At 37.1% G+C, this 14,561-nt stretch overlaps 1 long non-coding RNA gene across 1 annotated transcript in view; it reads right to left on the bottom strand.

Annotated features, from left to right (window-relative positions):
* The window catches only part of LOC141521572 (uncharacterized), a 91,599-nt gene extending 81,155 nt beyond the window's left edge, over positions 1-10,444 (bottom strand). Inside the window, exon 1 of the long non-coding RNA XR_012478007.1 lies at positions 10,360-10,444. This is a non-coding gene — a long non-coding RNA (uncharacterized LOC141521572). The remainder of the gene's footprint in view (positions 1-10,359) is intronic.
* Between the last annotated feature and the right edge of the window lie 4,117 nt (positions 10,445-14,561).

The following is a 14,561-nucleotide window of genomic DNA, read 5'->3' as shown; positions in this document are numbered from 1 at the left end:
CTCTTTCTCTAAGTTTAAAAGGGGTAGAGTGATTTAAAGGACAGATGATTTTTGAAAATAAAGACAAAACAAAGACCTGAAGCATTTACAACAACCTTATAGGGTTAGCATCTGGGTATTATGGTTTTCATTTTACAGATGAGGAAATGGAAACTTCAAGAAAGTCAATGACTTGACTATATGACTTCTAAATATTAAAGCAAGATTGAACTCAGAACTTTCTTATTGGAAATACAAGGCTCTTTTTATCATACTAGCCTTTATCTAAGTGCTGAACATCTTAATTTGCTATACTAATTTATTTTCTTTTTATTATATGTGGCTGACCTTAGACTAATCAAATTTTTTAACAAATCACTCAACAAACATTTATGCCAAATATTTACTGTGCAAAGAGTTAGGAAGCTGACACTGATAGTTGTAATCCACAATATTACATAATTAAATGCTTTAGAACTTCAAAATAAAGTGATTTAAGTTCAGCCTAATAGATTATTGAATGATTGTTCTGAGGTAGGATGAAGAATTTCTCCTCCAAATCAGAGTATTAATGGGATCCCTTTCAGAGTAGAATCTTAGAGAACCTAGTAAAAGGGAGGCAGATGAATGCAGTGTTGAATTCACAGACAAGAACACCATGATTGGACTCCTGACTTAGATATTTAGGAGTTTAGAAGAATCATTTGACCTCTTGAGTTCTCATCTGTAAAATGAGAGGGTTGGATTTAAGGATTTCCAAGCTTTAAATGTCCCTTCCAGCTCTTAGGAAATAAGTTCCTAGCTATGGCTGTAGAGTTTTACACTACAGAATGATCCTGGGTAAGTAATTTCACTTCTTTAAAGTTTCTATGGACTAAATGACCTTAATCTCATATCACTTCTAGTCCTAAAATTCTAAGTTTATCCCATTTTCCATTCCCACTTCTTTTCTGCTGCTCTCTTTTCTGATATTGCTACCTATTAGGACTAAGTCATAACTTAGCAGAGAAGCTATTAAGGCTGCTGATGCAGGTAAAGGAGAGCTAACCTTGGGAAGAATCTAATAGAAAAACCGAGGTTCCTTTGGGTTTGCAACTCCCATTTTCACATTCCTCTCCTCAGATGCATCCACCTCAAAATAATTCAGGTAGAACTGAATTAAAATCTCTTCATCTCAGACATTTAGTAGCTATGGAATCCTGCCCAACTCATTTAAACAACTTCAAGCCTCAGTTCCTTCATTTGTAAAATGGGGAAAAACAATAGAGCATACCTCACAAGATTGTTGTGAGGATCCAATGAGATGATATATGAAAATTGCTCTATAAACTATAAAGCAACATAAATGTTAGTTATTATTACTGTTGCTGCTACTAGTACTCCTACTATTATTACTTCAATGGTATAGAAATGGAAGGGACCTTAGAAGTCATTTATTTAACCCTTTCATTTTACAGAGAAAGAAACTGAAGCCCCTAGAGGAAGCAGATTTATAAATCAAAGGGATCTCTGGAATCATCTAAACCAATCTCTTCATTTGATCAAGTGGGAATGTGAGTTCTAGGGATGTGAAATAATTTGGTCATTCAGATGGTAAGTAGCAGGTTTGGGATTTCATCTCATATTCTCTGAATCCTCTGATTGTACCTTGATTGCCTTCAAGGTGGGTCTGGACTGGGGTATCTCCCAAGGAGCTAGATAAAAGCTCTTCATCATTTTGAAAGATTTATATCCTCACTTAGGTGTACCATATATGGCCCAGTTCATTCTTTCTCCTCTTTTCCTCCTTTCTCACTACTAAAATCTGCCCCAGAAAAGGATCAGAGTCATTCAGACTGAAATGTAATGTACTTAATATGTCTCCCCTTATAGGACCATTTGTATTTTAAAGGAGGACTAAACCTGAGTAAAGAAAGAAGACCATTGCAATAACATTTCAAAGATTAATAAGCTAGTTCCAGTAGCTCGTTGTTTTGGATACTTTTTTTTGTTTATTTTTTGAAGGTAGGGGTGTTGGGTTAAAACAGTTTTATTCTGGGCTTCTAAAGTTCTATCACATTGGTGGGTGGCCTCCTATTCAAAAGGTGTCATTGTACTATCATAATAGAGGCAATTCTCTTGGATCATGTGCTTTAACCTCATGGGATATAGAAAAGAGGCTGTGGCCTCTTGCTAAAAGACATAGATAACTGATGTGTCTCCTCCCCACTTCACAACTGGTTGCTGACACCAGAAAGGATGAGTTGCTCGCCAAAAAGAGCAATCCATTCAGTAGGTTTTAAAGTGAGAGAAAATTTCCACTCTAAATCTCTTCTTCCTCTCTTCTGAATATGATTTTTGGAAGTCTCAATGGGTTTTCCCACAAATGGGAAAGAACTCTTCCCCCTTCTCCCAGCCTACCTTGCATTCTCTGGGAACATGTATATATATGATTTCTAGATGAACTTGAACCTGAATCACAAAGTCTTCTGCTTTGAGTTTTCCCTGATCACAGGTTATTGAATAAAGACCCTGAGATAGACACCTTTGAGCCTTGAGAGACTGGGAGCTCCCGGGTCCTACAGTCAGTATTGATTCTACCTTGAAGGCTGCTCCCCACAGTTCTAGCAATCTCTGAGGAGGCAGCCACCTACAGGAGGGAATATCTAAGTCATTGCCCTGACTTGCTGGAAGATATGGACCCTGAGGGAGTTGTTTATATAGTGCTGAGTCAAACTGAGATGGTACTTCAGCAACATATTACGTACATTGCATTAAGAATGAGCATCCTAGAAAAAATATATACCATAGTATTTAAAGGTATTACTATATGATATTTTATCTTTGTCAACACAAACATAATTCATACTTAAAGAATATCTTTTATATTTGAAGAATTTTTTATGTATTCATGAAATAAACAGTTTTCCTTGAGAATGAAGGATAATCATCATGTCCTATATCAGATCTAAATTGTACGATGAATTCTGCTCTGTGTTGGGGAGACTGAACCATCCCTAAACTCTAAGTGATTTTCCTCCAGGGATCCAGTATTGAGGGCTAAAGAGACAAAAACAATTAAGAAAAAAGAAGCCTGGTCCCTCTCACAAAAGGTCAGGCTCCCCTAGAACTAAACTGGCTTCCAGAGCAAGGATCTTGTAATGGGGAAGCATATTCCCAACCCCACCTCCCTTGGGTCAACAACAGGATCTGTTGTAATATTAATAATAATAATAATAATCCTCATAGAAAAATCTTGCTGGGAACAATGGTTTGCTTTTGGCTTTCTGGGTGATTACATGCAACAACCAGTCACAGGCAAATTTTGGTTCTTTAATTACTGTTTAAGGAGAGTAGAGAGAAATTCAAGGTTCATCTGGTAAGAGAGCTGGTCTTGGGCTAACATTAAATAAGGGTTTTGTGAGGGGGGGATCAGTTCTTTAAAATCTGCCCTTTCTTCCCACAGCGTGGGCCCCAGCAGGCCTAAATCTAAGGAGGGGACTTGAGTCATGCCAGTGCCTGTATTTCCTGCCAGAAATGGATATGCCTCAAATCCAGGTGTTCTATTATGAGAACATCATAGAGGCAGGACCTAAAGGAAATTTACTGGAGAGAACCTGGGGGAGAGGGGTGGGACCTGGCAACCCTGCAAAGCCCTGATCCACCCTCCATCCAGTGTGCCAGTGTTTGCACCTCTGCCCACGCTATTCCTTTGTAACACAGCAAAAGCCTTTCTCTGGAAAATGGTTATATGACCCAACTCTCTTACTGGGCCAAGATTCTGGCTATAGACAAACAGATTCTTCCCAGATAATACTACAAACACAGCAAGGACATTCCTTCACTGGACAGCAGAAAGAAAAAAAAAGGGGGAAAGGAATATAGTTATTACAATTTTGATCATGGAGATCTCATAATATTAAGGAGCAGAAGGCAAAAAAAAGTCTTACATATAGATAGAATTTTAGGGTCTTTCATATAGAAGTATGTGGTGGGATCTGAAAGGAATTTAGAAGCTCACCCCACCCCACCCTGTTCCCAAATAGACTCTCTACTTTTCTGTCACACAATCTGAAATTCAACCACTTAAGTGGGTAAGAGGAAGTATTTAAAGCCCTTCTCCTTTTTTTTTTAGTTCTCCTTTAAAAGCCAAATATCCTGATAACTTCCTCCCATTTGCTTAAAGAAGACATAAGGCTGTAATATCTGGAACACCAATGATGAGAAAAGATATATCAGTTACTATGACCTGGCTCCATAGGGATACCTTTTTCTTTTCCTCACTTCATATCTATGGAAGGTCAGGATAGTGAATATTGAACTGGCTTCAGTCAGGAAGATCTGAATCCAGGTTCTTTCTCTGACACATACTCCCAATATGTCCCTGGGCAAGTTATAATGACCTCTCAGTGTCCTCAGGCAACTCACTAAGACTATAACTTAATTGAATTGCCTATCTATATTGATTGAAGGAATTTTCTGTATTAATAAAACTGGACCCAAAAATGATCTCTCCAGGTCAATGACCCCCACCCCCATTTGACTACATACTCTTGAGAGAGATAATAGACAGGTTTTCTTGAAGCAGGAACAGGTTTTTTTCCTTACCTTAAAGCTAGACTAGTAGCTTACAATGGTTTTATAGTCTTCTTTGGCTTCAAAATCTGATCACCCTTTTAATGTAAATTCTTTTGAAAAAGTAATTCTTTAAGGAATTCTGCTTATTTACTTTTTATCCTGGCAACTAGATTCCTCACTGTTAGATTCAACACTGGTCCAGACTCTGAAGGTAATGCTTCCATCCATGCAAAATGAGGGGGTTGGACAAGATAAACTCTGGAACCATTCCACCTCTGTGGATTTGGAATATAATCCTATGTCAATAGTACCATAATTGCCCAGGCAGGCCCCTTCCCACAAAAGTCTCCAACTTGAGAACCACACAGATTAGATTCAGATCTGGGGGAGCTTGATCCCAAAGGACAGTTCATACTTCTCTCAATCTCTTTGGCTCATTGTACCAGGAGGAGCACTAGCAGGAAAATTTCTGAAGCAAATCCCCAAAGGGATTAACAGGATTCTTTCTAAACAAGATACTCAATGTACAAAGTAGATTTCAGGCATAGGACAGCTAATTACCTCCTTTAATACACACACACACACACACACACACACACACACACACGCACGCACGCACGCACACCTATAGAAAAAAATATAATAGAGAACTGATAAGCATGAACTAAAAAGTACTTAAAACTTAAAACTGTATCACATTATTTCTACTATTCAATCCTAAGAAGTAAAGATAACTTGGTAAGACTACTCAGCAAATAATTTGCTTTCACTCTCAATCTGTATTGTTTAAGCAACTCTTAAATCTATATCTTCTGGCCAGTCAGGGTATAGAATCCTCCTGGCAGAGCACCATTATCTTTTGAGTTATGAAAATCACCTCCCACAAGGTTCATGTCTTCTCTAGCTCATGAGGTTAACACCAGAGATGAAAATTTACATTTCTCAAAATCACTGTTCAGTAACATGGATCCGGCTAGATCCTAAATCTATACAATATAGAAGAAGAAGAAGAAGCCAGGAATTGAGGTTTTTGTCTCATCCTTACTCATATAAACATTTATCATTTTTGCTCTAACAACAAAATCAATAAGTCCAAAAAAAACCCCATTTAATTGAGTGTCTATTATGTGCAGACATTGTACATACACTGTGGATACAAAAAAAGGGGGGGTCGGGGGAGACAGTCCCTTCCCTCAGAGTTCCTAATCTAACAGGGAACACAACAAGCAAACACATATATATACAAACAAGTGATATACAGGATAAGTAAGAAGTTATTAAGAAAAGGAAGACACTAGAATTAAAAAAGGGATTGAGAAGACTTTTGTAGAAAATGGAATTTTGGTTAGGACTTAAAGGAAGCCAAGGGGAAATAGGAATCAGAGGTAAAGAGGGACAGCATCTCAGACCTAGGGGACAGCCCAAGAAAGTGCCTGGAACTGAAAAAATGCAAGAATCTTGTTCATAGATCATTAACAAAGCTAGCATCAAAGGATGGCAGAGTGGGTGGCAGGAAATAAGGTATAAGAAAACTGGAAATGTAAGAGGGGGGTTAGATTATGAAATGCCAAACAAAGTCATCATTGCTGCTGTTGGGAGCCATTAGTGAGTAGAACTGACATTAGATGTGTTCCAGCATTTCTTTCTATTGTTATTCAATAATTACCTGAGATCTATCATATATAATTTCTATAAAATTCTTTTCAGCTCCTTAACTTCTTATAATTTTTTTTTCAGTTTTGTCTTGGTCTGAAAGGGGTACATTAAGTCATCCAGTATTAGAGATTCACTATTTTTTAAATCTGTATAACTAATTCAATTATTCTTTAAAGAATTCAGATGCTATGCCATTTGGTACATATATTGCTATTTATATTAATTTATTATATATGATATCTTTCAGTATAATGCAATTTTTCTGTTTATCTCATTTTATCAAACTTGCGTTGTTTCTTTGACTGAGATTGTGATTGCTTCCTTTTGGACTTCAACAGAAGGAGAATAGATTTTGCTCCAGTCCCTTATTTTAATTCTCTGGGAATTTTTAGGTTTTATATATTTCTTATAAACTATATCATTTAATTTTGCTTTTTAATATATTCTGCTATCCTCTTCTATTTTATCTTCTTTGTATTTCAATTTATATTATTTCTTTCTATCTTTTCTTCCTTCCTTTCACTTCTTTCTTTCTTTCTTTCTTTCTTTCTTTCTTTCTTTCTTTCTTTCTTTCTTTCTTTTCTTTTCTTTCTGCTTCTTTTGTCCACACTAGGGTATCACATCCTTATATGTGAGTATTCTGCTCAGAGGAATATAAATTCTGATTGCTCAAATCTGGCAAGATATCTTGGGGTTTACCAGCCCTAAATAACTCTGGCTCTCATTGATTGGTCAACAAAGGTCCCAGACCAACCCCAATTCATAGTTGTTTGGACCCTGATTGACTCAAAGTGAATACAAATAGCAATTGCTTCTGTTTTGACCAGAAAACCTTCATTTCTCAATCGCTGAATGGTCACAGCTTCAGTCAAACTGAGACCTGTTAAAAACCTTATTTTACAAAGGTAAAGATCTCCTATTGCATCCAGGGTCCTCCAGTCACCCTAATTAATTTCTAGTGACTGGACTCAGATGACTCCAGAGAATAAAGTGAGACTGGTGACTTTGCACAGCAACCCCTCACTTAAATCCAATTTACTTGTATGTCATGGCAGCATTTCCCTGATGCTATGGTCCTTTTCAAGAATGAAGGACAAGGGACAGTTAGGTGGTACAGGGGATAGAACACTGGCTGTAGTCAGGAGGACCTGAGTTAAAATTTAGTCCTGTGTCACTTTGGGCAAGTCACTTAATCCTATTTCCTTGAAAAATCCAAAAGCAAACAAACAAACAAAAAAAGAATGAAGGACAAATAACAACAAAAATCATCCAAATATAACTATACCACTTCCAGGTTTTCTGTCTTATTAGATTCCCTCCTTAACCCTGATGATATTAGAGTTTTCAGGGAACATTTGTAAAACATCTCTCCATAATGAAAGGTAAAGCATTTATCCTTGTTTAGTCCCTTCCAGTTGTTCATGTGTTCCTCTTTTATGTTTCTCTTGATTAATTTGTTTGTATTTCAAAGTTTCCATTCAGTTCTGGTGCTTTCATCAGGAATGCTTGGACACTTGGAAGTAGCTCATGTGTTCCTCTTTTATGTTTCTCTTGATTACTTTGTATTTCAAAGTTTCTACTCAGTTTTGGTGCTTTCATCAGGAATGCTTAGATACTTAGAAGTCCTCTGTTTCATTAAAGGACAACCTGGCTCTGGGATATAGTGACAAAACTCCCACCTAGTAAATATATCTGTTCCCAGTACAGTTAGGTTGCTCTGTGCTGGATCCCGAATCTCATCTTACCCTAGTACATGACTACAAACCATAGGAGGTCTCTAAACTGGAAAGCTCTGCATAGTTTCCTCCTGATTAAAGCTTGTCCTACAGATCCTTCTCTATATACCAATTTGGGATGGAAAAATGATTCACTAGGACCTTTTTCTTGGATTTCTCTATCTGGATTTGGTCTGGTGCATTTTCTAGGTTTTTGTAGAGTAGTTTGAAGAGACAACTGTATTGTGTTGCTTCCTTCTATTCTTCCATTCTGCTTGGTTCCCTTCAATCAATAAGCATTTATTTTTTATTTATGTGTAGGTCACTATGCTAATCACTGGGCACATTAAGACCAAAAAAATGCCTGCCCTCAAGAAGTTCATATTCTAATGGAGGAGACAGCATGCAAATAACTATGTTCAAACAGGATGAATTAGAGATCATCTCAGAGGGAAGGTACTAAAGTAATAAGAGGCTCAAAGTCTTGTAGAAGATGAGATTTTGGTTGAGATTTGAGGGAAGTCAGAGAATTCAGGAGGTGGAGATCAAGAAGGAAAGCATTCTACTCATGGAATTGGCAATGAAAATGTATAGAGTTGAGAGTGAGTGTCTTCCATAAGGAATAGCAAGGAGAACAATGTGAATGGAATGTAAAGGATGTGGGGTGTGGGGGAAAGAGTTAGACATAAAAATTCTGGAAAGATAGGAAAAAAAGGTTGGGAAGGGCTATAAAAGCTAAACAGAAGATTTTATATTTGATCCTGAAATTTAGGGAAGTGACAAGGTCAGACCTGTATTTTAGGAAGAGAACTTTGATAGCTAAGTAAAGGATAGACTGGAATAGGAAGAGACTAAAGATAAGGAAACCAAGTGGAAGGCTATTGAAATATTCTAGGCATGCAGCAATGAAGATCTGTAGTTAAGGTAGCTACAATGTCAGAGGAGAAAGGGACTATATGTATATATACATATACATATATATATGTATATATATACATATCTATATGTGAATGTATACCTATATATGTTCATATACATATCTGTGTATGTATGTAGGTGGGCAGTTAGATGGTACAGTGGGAATAGAGTGCCAGGCCTGGAATCAGGGGGACCTGAGTTCAAATCTGCCTTCAACCACTTACAAGCTATGTGACCCTAGGCAAGTCACTTAACCCTTTTGGTCTCAGTTTCTTCATCTGTAAAAATGACCTGGAGAAGAAAATGGCAAATGCAAATCCCTCCAGTATCTTTGTCAAAAAAATCCCCAAAAGGTCACAAAGTATCAGACATGACAACAATAATAATAACATATATATTTGTACATACATACATACATACATACACACACATGTTTCTAAGATAGAATCAACACAACTTGGCAAGAGATTAGATATGGGGAAAGAGGGAGTAAGGGTGTGTAATCAAGGATGACACTTGAGTCATGAACCTGATCAGTACTCTGGACAATAATAAGATACACTGGACAATAATAAGGAAGTTAAAAGGGGTAGGTTTTAGAAGAAAGACGATTTCTCTTTTAGACATGGAATTCAAGAAGGCTATGGGACATCCAATTTGAGAAATCCAATATGCAGTGGAAATGTAAGACATCGACATAGACCCCAGTTACAGGAATAAATAAGGAATTGTTATATTATCCCAAAGCAGGAGTTCTTCTGTCCTCAATGAAGTCAAACTATTAATTGCATCTGTTACCTCAACAAACCCTGGGCTCAATGATGTCAATATCATTGCTGATGACTTTGGTAAGGCATTACCCAGTGATTGGGTTTATAATCCAATTCCTAGTGATATGCTTCTTAACCTGTTCTCCAGTCTCCAGGGTAGAACTGAGAAATTTCAAAAGTTTAGAGATGGGAGAGATCATAGAAATCAGATAGCCATAGAATCTTAGCATTATAGATGTAAAGCTGGCAAGGTCTTATCCAATACTTCATTTTACAGATAAGGATACTATCACCCAAGGATATTAATTGACTTGTAGAAGACCATACTGGTATGTGTGTGATGTATCTGTGTGTGTGTGTGTGTGTGTGTGTGTGTGTGTGTGTGTGTGTACAGAGAGAGAGAGAGAGAGAGAGAATTGGAGGTCAAGTCTTCTGATATCAAACCTAGTACTCTTTTTCATTACACCCTTATGGGACAGAGTACCCAACTGCTGTTGCAGACTTCTAGTTGCCTACCTGATGCTCCCCAATACACAACTACCCCTATTTCCTGCCCTATCTATACTTAAGTAGTTCACTTGAATCTTCAGTCCTGTTTGAAACTCATGTCTTTCTGTGATTCACCCTAGAATAATATATAACAGTCCAAGCTTACACATTTAGAACACCATCCCCCTCCACATCCCTTTTTGTCTGGTCCTCTGGACCTTCCATCCCTGAACTCTCAGCTCTAGCCTCCCACTCCATCACAGAATAAGACTTACTTGTGATATTTGGTATGGAAATCAGTGAGGCAGAAGAAAATGGCTGTCAGTGGGGATAAAAACTGTGTCTTCCACCTCAGGGCTCTGCAGGGAACAGCCAAATGGTAGTATTTAAAGGGGCACACATTGTGCGGGGGCCATGGAGGATGCAGAACAGACTATTTTTAGTCAACTATTCTGACTGACTGAAAAACCTGAAAGTGGTGGTGATTGTCTTCATTCTAGCAGCACAGCTGGTGCTACTAAAATTAGACCATTGCTCCTGGTGTATTTTGCAGTTCGAGTAAGAAGTCACCTCTCAGTGTGGAAATGTATCAAGAAAAGATGCTTTTAATTTTTAGTGTGGAACTCCATCTTTCCTAGCACTTATTGCTCTTTGGATATGACCAAAATAAGTGAAAGAAAACTATTCTCTCCAAATGTCAAATTGAATGAGAGGTAACATGGTTATTGGGTCTCCTTATGCTTTATCTGTGAAATGAGGTAGTTGGACTAGATGATCAATAAGTACCTACTGGTTCTAGATCTCTCTAGGTACCCTTTCAGAATAGAAGGTTGGCCTTAGGGTCTGGAAGACCTTAGTTCAAGTCCTACACCTGGCATGTACTTACTGTATAAATTTTAAGAAATCACATAAAGTCTCATTGTTCCAAGTAGTACTCTGAGATTATAAATCCACAGATGAGTTACTAATCATTATTGGCAAAAGTTGTCCAGATCCCCCCCAAAAAAACCTAAAATTGAAGATAGAATAAAATTGCAGATCACCCAATCCTGGACAATAATTTCTTTCTTATCCAAGAACAGATTGTAACCCAACTAGACACAGGAAGAACTATTAAAACCCAGAATTTTGTGGTACACTTCCTCTTTTGATGTTCTTCCCTTTGGCAAGCTACTGTTCCTAGGACTTCATGGACTTCTGTATGACCTCACAACTATGGGTCAGTTACCATTCTAAGGATCCCATTGCCAGGATGCCCTATTTATTGCCATTAAGGTCATTATGAGTATCATTAATATCATAACATTATTTACAGTCCTTCACAGTTTGGAAATAATTTTTTCATGAAAAGTCTGTCAAATAGTAAAAATATTTGTAAACCTAGGTGGAGATGCTGGAACACAGAGAAATTAAATATTTGTCCAAAATCATAAGGCCAATAATATCTTTGTCAAGATACAAACTGATACCATCTGTCTTGCAGTGGGAAGAGGGACAGAGAGTTCTTTCTGCTAAACCTAACTGCCTCTCAATATGCAATAGTACTCACAGGGTCATATGTAACCATGAAGTACGATGGAGAAATAGCCTAGTATTATGAAATGGAAAGTTCTGTGGTGATAGAACCTGAGGTCTCCTGTGGATCTATAATCTTATTATCCCAAGCATCTTGTTACCCACTATATATATGTGTATATATATATATATATATATATATATATATATATATATATATATATATATATATATAGATTAAAGGCAGGACCACTGGAGTCAGGAGGACCTGAGTTCAAATCTGACCTTAGATACTTAATAATTTCCTAGCTATGTGACCTTGGGAAAGTCACTTAATTTGTCTTGCAAAATAATAATAATAATGGCAGGGTCATAGCTAAGCAGGAGAAACATAACAACTGATCTGAGCATAGCATTTGTTCCCATGTCTTTGATATCCTATTTACTTGGATTTGAGGACTGAAAACCTTGACAGTTCATCATTCAAAGAAATCCTGGCAGTTTGGGGGGGGGGGAGTAACCACTACACTGGCCCTAACTAGATACAATTTAGCAATTGGATATTAAGCAAAGTGTCATAAGGAATTTCTAGAAATAAATAAAAGTTTCTGAGGTTTCTGACTGAAATTTTGCCATTAGGGAACAGGAAATATAGCAGATGTTTTTAGCCTTTTTTTTGTACTGGATCCCTCTGCAAAGGAAACCAATTCATTTGAAATCTAGTCATCAAAAAAATATTTTTAAAGCAAGTTCATGAACTTGGTGTTAAGAGCCCCTGAAATTGAAGACTGTGGGCATTAGTCAGTTGGATTTGGTTTTTGTTCCAAAGAATTTGATACCTAGCAGGAAGAATCTCCTTTTGGAGAGGAAATGCTATTTTAACCAAGGCTCTGAAACACATGCAGATCTTCCTGATTGGAAAAAAAATTGCTAAAGGATTTTTCTCTAATCTACATATGCTTGGGCTTTATCTTTCTAGTGAAACTCAACCTTAAGTCATAGATTTTAAGCTAGGTAGCAAGATTCATTCTTTTTCTTCCTCTGGGGAAGAAGGCTTCCCTCAGCTGAAAGCTCAACCTGAAGTCAGGATCAAGAAGCAGAGAAAAATTTCATAACCTCATGCTTATTGACACAACATGACCAACCCATCTTCTCTTCCTTTTATATACTTTTCTGATGATATCTTTTATTCCTTCTTCAGAGCTATTTATTGGTTGTCTGCTCTCACCTACTAGATTCTTCTCCAATGTAAACTATTTTTCTCCTCTGTGAAATAATCTTCATTTCTTCAATCTATTACATTCCACCACTGGTAGGTAAGAATCAATACCAGTAAAATATTAATATTAAAAAGATTGGTCTTTGTTTCTGAGAGACACTTAGGGTCATTAAAAGAACTCTACATCTTTTCAGATGCAATTCAGTCCTCCTCCTCTTCTTAAAATTTGGGTACATTTTACAATCTCTACTATATACATATGTTTGTTTGTGTGTGTGTGTGTATATCAATAGAGAAGCTCCATGGTTTTTCAATGTAACTATGTCATAACATGGGCAATAGGCACTCTTTTCATCAACTTGGTTTTTCCTTTACAGGTGGTCAAGCCATACTGAGTGGTTATGGATCTCTTCCAGGAGTTTTGCAGTGTTCCAGGACTTGATGTAACCAGCACAATGAAATTCATAAACAAGAACAACTGGAGGACCTCACCATCCACAGGGAAACTCCAAATTTGACTCTTCACTGGATCTCTATCAAAGCAATTATACTTTTGGCAAGTTTACTAACTCCTGCTTTATGTGTTACCTGATGTTTACAATCATTGGATTATTGGATAAGAATGTTTCTGTTCTATCTTACAAGGATTCTTGAATGACTTTGATGTATGGTTGGGAGACACCAAACTGAAAATAAATCCTCAAAGGAGTTCATTTTGTGTTATGAAATCAAATTCTTCTCCAAATTGGTTGAATCATGACTGACCAAACATGTAATAAACCTTTAGGATTTGCCAGGCACTGTACTAAGTGCTGGTGATGCAAATAGAAGAAAGTAAAAACAGAGCTTTTTGGAGTTTAGATGCTAATGGAGGAAGACAAAGAGGGAAGTTAGAAAAGAAGAAGAAGAAGGTTTAGAAATGACTGGAAAGTGAATTGGAAGTATGTTTTGGGGCAAGAGAAGGTGACAGTTTATCTAGCCTGGAGTGGACAGTCCAAGTTCTAGTGGGATGGAAGAATGAGTCAAATGAAGAAGGCTGATGTTATGGCCAATTTGTAGATGGCATTTTTAAAATAAACATTGTCCTAGGGTCTGGGAATATAAAGATATAAACAAAAATATAGGCTCTTGCCTCAAGAAATTTACTATTGCTTCTGGTACTCAAACTGAAGTTCATTGCATAAGCAATGGGAACATCCTTTAATTAATGGTGGTGCACTAGAAAGCTCTAGAGCTCCAGTGTCATCAGGATCCCTTGGAATAGGTTTCCAAATAAGAATTTGACTCAATTAATTTTTAAAGATAGGTCAAATGAATACTGTCAAAGAAGTGGTCAAAGTTTCAAATCTACTGAACACTGTCAGCAAAATTTTAAGGCTTGAGGTAGACTGGGAAGTGGTGGTTTAACATACAGCTGCCCTGAAAAATTATTTCAGCTGCTCCTAGGCACTTCAAAGTAAAAACAAACAAACTTTTGGATGCAGAAAAAAAAGATAAAATTCAAGCATTTTAAATAAAGAAGAAAGCCTTTTTTTCCATATCCTGAGGATGTGCATTTTTTCCCCTTTACCAGACTTTCCAAAGAGTGAATTCAAGTCAATTTGTGTGTGTGTGTGTGTGTTTGTGTGTGTGTGTGTGTGTGTGTGTGTGTGTGAAAAACCATATCTCAGCTACCTTTTTCAAGAATAGGAAGAATTTTGTGCTTTGGAAAAATAAGTGAACTAATATCTATTTCTTCCTAGT

The sequence above is a fragment of the Macrotis lagotis genome, chromosome 4 (assembly GCF_037893015.1).
Source record: "Macrotis lagotis isolate mMagLag1 chromosome 4, bilby.v1.9.chrom.fasta, whole genome shotgun sequence".
NCBI classification, from domain to species: domain Eukaryota; kingdom Metazoa; phylum Chordata; class Mammalia; order Peramelemorphia; family Peramelidae; genus Macrotis; species Macrotis lagotis.
This window is presented reverse-complemented; position numbering and strand designations above follow the sequence as displayed.